The following is a 7966-nucleotide window of genomic DNA, read 5'->3' on the forward strand; positions in this document are numbered from 1 at the left end:
TTGCCTCGCGAACCCACAAGGTTCAGTGTTTGTTACATTTAAGAGCTCTGAACGTTCTCTTCTTTTCTACAGCCACAAATGTATTGCCAGCAGGGGTTTCCAGTGATGTGTCTGACACATCTAATCAAAACTGCAATAAAATCATACAAGTGATTGGGCTGAAAAGACCTCACGTGATGTTGCCCACTGCACATGAACAGGAAATATCCTCAGCAATTTGCAAGTATTGGAAAGCCTGTGTCGGCTTGTTTATCTGTTGATTTAGGTCTGCCGCTGAAAGAAAGCAGAGAATTTGTTGCGGAAGTAGGTTTCCTGTGTCACAAGTGTAAATACCTAGTGAACATCTTTGTTCTCAGTAATAAAAAAATGTTCACTGAACACAGTTAAAACAAGACATTTTCAAAATAGAAAATAACATTATTGTTCTTGTTCTTATTCTCTGAAAACAAACAAGATATTCTTTTTTTTTTCTTTTCTTTTTTTTTTTACAGTTTTTGTTTAGTCAGGTTACCAACAGGCTGGCCGGGCCCAATGGTGGCGCTGTGACAATGCCACAGAAACATGCAACAAAACACCGGACATGCGCAGACAACTCATGTGAAGTAAACACAGCACCGTGACAGGGGATCAGACACATTTACGCATGTCCAACGTGATCTTTATGTGGGTTGAAAGGGGACACGCTCTGTAGAGCAGGCTTGTTAGAAAGCAAGAGTCAGAGGAAGCTACTAACTGACACAACAAAGCAGCAACACCAGATGGCTGCATCTTTGTCGGTATTTGTAAGACAAGGCAAGGCAAATTTATTTATATAGCACAATTCAGTACAGAGACAATGCAAAGTGCTTTACATGATTAAAATATAGGAAAATAAAACAATTAAAATAAAAGCAAGTAGGGATAGAATGTAGAAACAAAAAATAACATTAAAAACAGTAAAACCGTTAAACTAGAACAGTCAAAGGCAGTTTTAAACAAATGTGTTTTTAATCTTGATATAAAAGAACTCAGGCTTTCCTCACTTTTACAGTTTTCTGGAAGTTTGTTCCAGGTAAGTGGAGCATAGGTACTAAATGCTGCTTCTCCGTGTTTGGTTCATGTTCTAGGTATGCAGAGTAGGCTGGAGCCAGAAGACCTTAGTGGTCTGGAGGGTTGATACACTGATAACAAGTCTGTGATGTATTTAGTTGCTAAGCCATTCAGGGGTTTATAGACTAATAAAAGTATTTTAAAGTTTATTCTCTGAGATACAGGGAGCCAGTGTAATGACTTTAGAACTGGGGTTATGTGCTCTACTTTCTTGGTCTTAGTGAGGATGTGGGCAGCAGCATTCTGGATCAGCTGCAGCTGTCTGATCCACTTTTTAGGCAGGCCTGTGAAAACACCGTTGCAGTAATCAATTCGACTAAAGATGAATGCATGGATTATTTTTTCCAGATCCTTCTGAGACATTAGTCCTTTAATCCTGGAAATGTTCCTCAGGTGATAGAAAGCCGACCTTGTAATTGTCTTTAGATGCTTTTGGAGGTTCAGGTCTGAGTCCATCACTACACCCAGATTTCGGGCCTGATCAGTGGTTTCTAGCTGAAGCAGCTGGAGCTGTGTGCTAACTTTTGATCTCTCCTCTATTTGTCCAAAGATTATAACTTCAGTTTTGTTTTTATTCAGTTGAAGAAAGTTTTGGCACATCCAGGCATTGATTTCTTCTAGGCATTTACTCAGTGCCTGAACTGGTTCATAGTCACCTGGTGACATGGTGATGTAAAGCTGTGTGTCGTCTGCATAGTTATGTATGTTGTTTTTTTATGATCTGAGCTAGAGGGAGCATGTAGATATTGAAAAGGAGGGGACCCAGGATGGACCCTTGGGGAACCCCACATTTGATTTTTGTCATATTTGATGTAAAGTTACCTACTGATACAAAAAATTCCCTGTCCTTTAAGTAGGATTTAAACCAGTGGAGAGCTGTACCAGAGAGGCCGACCCAGTTCTCCAGGCGTTCTAACAGAATGGAGTGATCGACAGTATCGAATGCTGCACTGAGGTCCAATAGAACCAGCACAGTGGTTCTTCCACAGTCTGTATTTATATGGATGTCATTAAAGACCTTGATAAGGGCGGTCTCTGTACTGTGGTGAGCACGGAAGCCAGACTGGAAAACGTCAAAGCGACTGGTCGTTGAGAAGGTGTTTACTTGTTAAAACACAGCTTTTTCAATAATCTTACTAATAAAGGGGAGGTTTGAGATGGGCCTATAGTTCTGGAGTAGTATTTTGTCTAAATTGTTCTTTTCAGCAGCGGTTTGATAATTGCTGTTTTTAGGGACTGGGGGAAAACACCTGACAGAAGGGACGTGTTTATTATCTGAGTCAAATCAGATGCTATGACAGGCAAAACTTTCTTAAAGAAAGCTGTGGGGAGAACATCAAGGCAGCAGGAGGAGGAACTTAGCTGCTGAATGATCTGCTCTAAGCTTGTGTGGCATATTTGGCTGAATTAGGACATTTTGTCAGAAATAGTTCCAGCTGAACACAGCATTGGTTCTGGTGTTGATATGGAAGTACAAAGTGATCCTTTAATTTTTAGGATTTTCTCCGTAAAGAAGTTAGCAAATTCATCGCAGGCCCTGGTGGAGTGGAGTTCGGAAGTCACGGACACAGAAGGATTTGTTAACCTGTCGACTGTGGCAAAAAAGACACAAGCATTATTAATGTTTTTCTTGATGATCTCAGAGAAGAAAGATTCCCTTGCATTTTTTAATTATAAGTTATATCTGTAAAGTCTCTCTTTATAGATGTCATAGTGAACCTGAAGCCTGTTCTTTCTTCACCTGCGTTCAGCTTTTTGACACTCCCTTTTTTCACCTCTAACTGCCGGAGCATTTCTCCAAGGAGATTTTTTCTTCCCGGAAAGAACTTTCACTTTAACTGGAGGAATGCAGTCAATGATGTCTGAGACTTTAGAATGAAAGTTATCTACTAGCTTATCTACTGAGTTGCAGTCCAAGGTTGAAGTAGCAGAGTAAGCTTGAATAAAAGTTTACGTGGCATTGTCCTTAAAGGTGCGTTTTCTTACAATGTCCCTTTGGCTAAATGAGTCACTGGAAATTATGCTTTCAAAGGTAACAGAAAAATGATCAGATAGCACAACATCAGTTACAATGACCTTAGAAATCTTCAGACCTTTAGTGATGATCAGGTCTAAAATATGTCCCCATTTGTGTGTTGGCTGTTTAACATGTGGAGTTAAACCAAAGTTTCTAAGTGTGTCACACTGGGCTTATCTGGGCTTATCATTTGTTTTGGTACTGGTTGAGCTTTGTTTTGGGACAAAGCTGATGATGCATGGTTCACAGAATAGAAAATGTTTGAAATCAGCCGTTTTGCACCTGACCTATTTAGAGAGAAACCATTGTCGCTAAACAGATGTCTCCTCTCCCATAAGATGTTAAAGTTGTCTATGATGGTTACAGTTGTTTGTTTGCATGTTTTTTCCAGCCATTTGTTTAGCATCAGAATTCTGGAAAAAATCTCATCTCCACAATTAACGGGCGCTTGAGGGCCATTGAGAAACACCTTGACATTAAGGCCATCAACCAAGTTCAACAGACAAATGTAATCCTCTTTCAATACTTCTGATTTTCTTATCCAGTTAATGTCGCCCAGGGCTTCAGCTTGTATTATGAGTTTTTCCAGGGTCGGGCGTTCTTTCAAGATCCTTGAAAGAACGCCTGATGTCTGATACATGTCTGAGACATCAGACACCAGGCCACAGTTCCTATCGTTATAAATCAACACCTCTGTGTTTTTCTTGTTACAGAAATGTTTAATCCCACTTACAGATCCATTGCATAATATCAGGGTCCTTGGCCTTGTGGCATGTCTTTTCTCTGATGTCTTAGAACAAAAATCGTTGACATACCTCTGATTATTGTCCTCCTGGGTCACATTTTGGAGCGGAGCGAATCTGTTTAGTAACGGAATTCCAGCATTTCAAGCAAGTTTACTCCTATCATTTGTTGTGAGAACAGCCCGCTGTTGTTTCACTTGTGTTGGGACATCTTCCTGTAGTCTCGGCCAGTTTTCTTTGTCTAGGTGTGGGGTTCGTTGATCCTTTGGTCTTGCACCCAGGGTGGTCCAGGGATTCTCATTTTCCTCAGGAAACTGTTTGTTCCCTGAGTCGCTGGGCTGGTGGTCACCGTTCGGAATCACAGGCAGGGTTGTTTCATTTCCATGCGCGGCGTCTACATCATAATTCACTTCGAGTCGACAGATTTTCAGTTCCATAACAGCTATCTTCTGTAAAAGCTTGTCAAAGTCTATTGTGTTGAAGGTAGGCATCTTTTCAAAATCAAAAGTAAAAAATAAATTAAATTAAATAAATAAAATAACTAAATCCAACTTTCTGTGGTTTTGGTTAAGAGATAAAAAGGAGATAAAAAGTAAAAGGCAGGAAAATGCAAGCAAGCAGGGAGCAGAGAAAAAAGCGTCCGAGCAGACAGAGAGGTGGAGAGAAAAAAAGTGAGGCGCATGAGGGTTACGGAGAGAGGCCGAAATCTTTCAAACCTGGAACCCGGCTTCAAAAATTATCATTTACGGTCTACCATAACAACACACACATGGGGATGCACAGCCAAAACAATAACATACCTTTGCAGATACACCCAATCTAATCTCCGTGTGGCCTTAATTTCTGGAAAAATATCCTATGGACCGATGAAATGGAAATTGAAGGATTTGGTCATGGTGACCGTTGTGACATTTGGAGGAAAAATGAGGGAAGCTTGAAAGCCTGAGGACATCATCCCAGTTGTGATTCGTGTGGGGACAGCATCATGTTGTGGAGGTGTTTAGCTGCAGGAGGGACTGGTGCACTTTACAAAATAGATGAGATCATAAGTAAAGAACATTTTGTGGAAATGTTGAAACATCTCAAACTATCAGCCAGGAAGTTAAAGCTTAGGTACAAATAGATCTTCTAAAGGGGGAGGACGATCCTAATAATGTTGGCAAATGTACTTTCAAAATGGCGTACGGTGAACAAAGCCCTGATCTCAGTCCCACAGAGAATTTGCAGGCAAAACTGAAAAAGTGTGCATAGGAAATGTGTCCTACTAGTCTGACTCAGTTACATGAGTTCTGTCAGGAGGAAGGGGCAAAAACCCCTGAAAACTACTGGAGGAAATAAAAACCCAGAATGTCTGACCCAGGTCACAAAGCTCACACAAAGGCAATTCTACCAAATACCAAGGTGTTCACTTCTGGCTTTAAACTAGTTTGTTTAGCAAACAGATACAATTTTCGTAATTTTCCATAAAACAGGAAAATATCGTCTGATTGATCGTCAGATTGTGAGGTTATGTGTGTTTTTATGTGGAGTCTGTATACATCTGGTTTCAACCGTATATGGCAAGCCTGACTGTTCATCCTAGAAGTAGAAACAAAGCCATTTTAGAAGATTTTTCAAAACAGTGTAAAACACCCAAACAACAACCTAAATGTGTAATAGAGAGGAGTCATGATTATTTAACTTGGCTTCTGGTGAAGACTGAGAGTATATTTATAGCATAGCAGATGGTGAATTGTGTTCACCGCTGACTGAGATCACAAATCAGCAGAAACTGGACAGGAGGGAGCTTTACTCCAAACCGGGGCAGGTTTAGGTACGCTTCCTGTTCTTTACTGCACAAGCAGCACATGTCCATATGTGTAAAAAATATTGCCCCCATTAGAGTATCTATTTTTTCTGGCATAGGAACTCATGCTGACTGTTGCTGAAGATGTGTTTTATATGATCACTGGATTATTTGCATGAATTACGGCAAGAAAATAACGTGCCCAAACAAACCTCTAAGTTCAAGGACTGTAAAAGGATTTATTTTCTTAAACCTCTAACAACATACATTCCAGACTTTCAAGACATATAAACTATTTTTCATTTTTTGTGTTGATAAATACAATGAAAAATTACATTAAATTAAATTCCAAAAAAAAACATTACATTAAATACAAGGGGCGTAACTTAAAGGTTCCTTTGTGCATTTCAGAGGATGAGGAATAAAAGCTTAAGGTTTTAGAAGCACATTTGCTCAAAGTAATAATAATAATAACTACTAATTTTTTTGTGATGCACTTTACATTTAAAAACACCTCAAGTATTACGTGTCACTGGGATAGAATTGCAAAAAAATAAAAATAAATCAGTGTGCTCAATCCTAAACAACTATTGTGTTGCAGAATATATCATTAGTATGTTTCCTTTTGTCTGAATGTAGCTCTCTTTTCCTTGTTCCACTGATTTGTACCATTTGCATTCTAAATATCTGAGACAGTCTCTCTACACCTTACCGGCCACTTCATTTGGTATACCTGTTCAATTGTTTATTTATACAAATCGCATAACTGCACAATCACATGGCATCAACGCAATGCATTTAGGCATCTAGACATAGTGAAAGGATTTTCCTGAAGTCCAATGCAAGCATCGGAATAGGGAAGAAAGGAGATTTAAGTGGTTTTGAACAAGGCATTGTTGTTGATGAGAGGCAAGCTGGTCCAGGGAAATTTTCACAGGTATTCATCTCTCAAGTTTGATTCAAGATGATTGGTTCAAGATGACAAGGTAACACAACCCTAAATGATTACTCGTCACAATCAAGCTAGACCATCTCTGAATAAACATCACATTGGACTGTGAAGCAGATGAGCCACAACTGCGGAAGACCAGGTGCCACACCTCTAAGTTAAAACAGGCTCACCAAAACTGGACAATAATCGCCCTTTTCCATTAGTACCTACTCAGCTCAACTCTATGCAGTTTGGGGAGTTTTCTTTCTCAGTTGAGTACCACTTCAATGTGGCTGGGGTTGGCATGGGGTCAGAACACAAAACAACAAGGAGGACATGGAAAAGCTGCTGCTCCATCCATGCCTTTTTTTCAGCATAAAGGTAAAATAATAGGGGCAAGAAAGACTGACTGCGGGAATGATGGGTACATGTTAGATGATATGTGAGGGTAAGTTAATAGTGCCTAATGCTGGCCTGCATTTTGGGTCATATGGCAGCCGTAGTTGTGCAAAACATATTTTTGCTTTTCCAAAGGAGGCTTTACCCCTCTAAATCCTCACTGACGGCCGTCCCTATGGCAGCCGTAGTTGTGCAAAACATATTTTTGCTTTTCCAAAGGAGGCTTTACCCCTCTTAATCCTCCCTGACGGCCGTCCCTAAATTATTGACTTTATAGCTGTAAAGGTGTTATGTATGATATGACAGAGGATGAGTGAAAGAGGAGTACCAAGGACAAGGTAAGACAAAGACAGAAAAGACAGATACACTAAAAAGATATGGACAAAACTACAAAATGTGACAACCACCTGCTACACAACAACTACAGGGCAACAGATCTACTGTGTTATGATTGCATAAGTGTGTGTGTGTGTGTGTGTGTGTGTGTGTGTGTGTGTGTGTGTGTGTGTGTGTGTGTGTGTGTGTGTGTGTGTGTGTGTGTGTGTGTGCGTGTGTGAACATGCGACATATGTTGTGTAGGCCTTACTCCTAATGGTGCTCAGTGATGGGTGCAGAAAGCCATGTTCACCCTCCCTCCAGGAATCAGAAGCAAGCAGAAAGGACTCCCAAGACTCAGGAAACCAGCAGTCCCACAGAGCACAGAGGCCAGGCAGCCAACCAAAGGGACACCATGTGTCCAACCAGAGAACTGCAGAGCCTCCACAGCCAAGGAGCTGATGTCCCGAGACCTCGCCCCCAAACCCCCCACCACCTCTATCACCCCCACCACCCACCCAATACCTGAGTGGTCAGCCCTCAGTGCCTCCCCCCTTGAGGCCATATTGACCACAGGTGGGCACAGTAGTGAGCACCGTGGAGACTCCAATCCCTTCCAGCTAGGAATCGGCATTAGCGTGACAGGGGGTAGAAAGCCCCAGCTCAAGCCCCATCCACAGTCAGCC

The sequence above is a fragment of the Fundulus heteroclitus genome, chromosome 9, assembly GCF_011125445.2.
Source record: "Fundulus heteroclitus isolate FHET01 chromosome 9, MU-UCD_Fhet_4.1, whole genome shotgun sequence".
NCBI classification, from domain to species: domain Eukaryota; kingdom Metazoa; phylum Chordata; class Actinopteri; order Cyprinodontiformes; family Fundulidae; genus Fundulus; species Fundulus heteroclitus.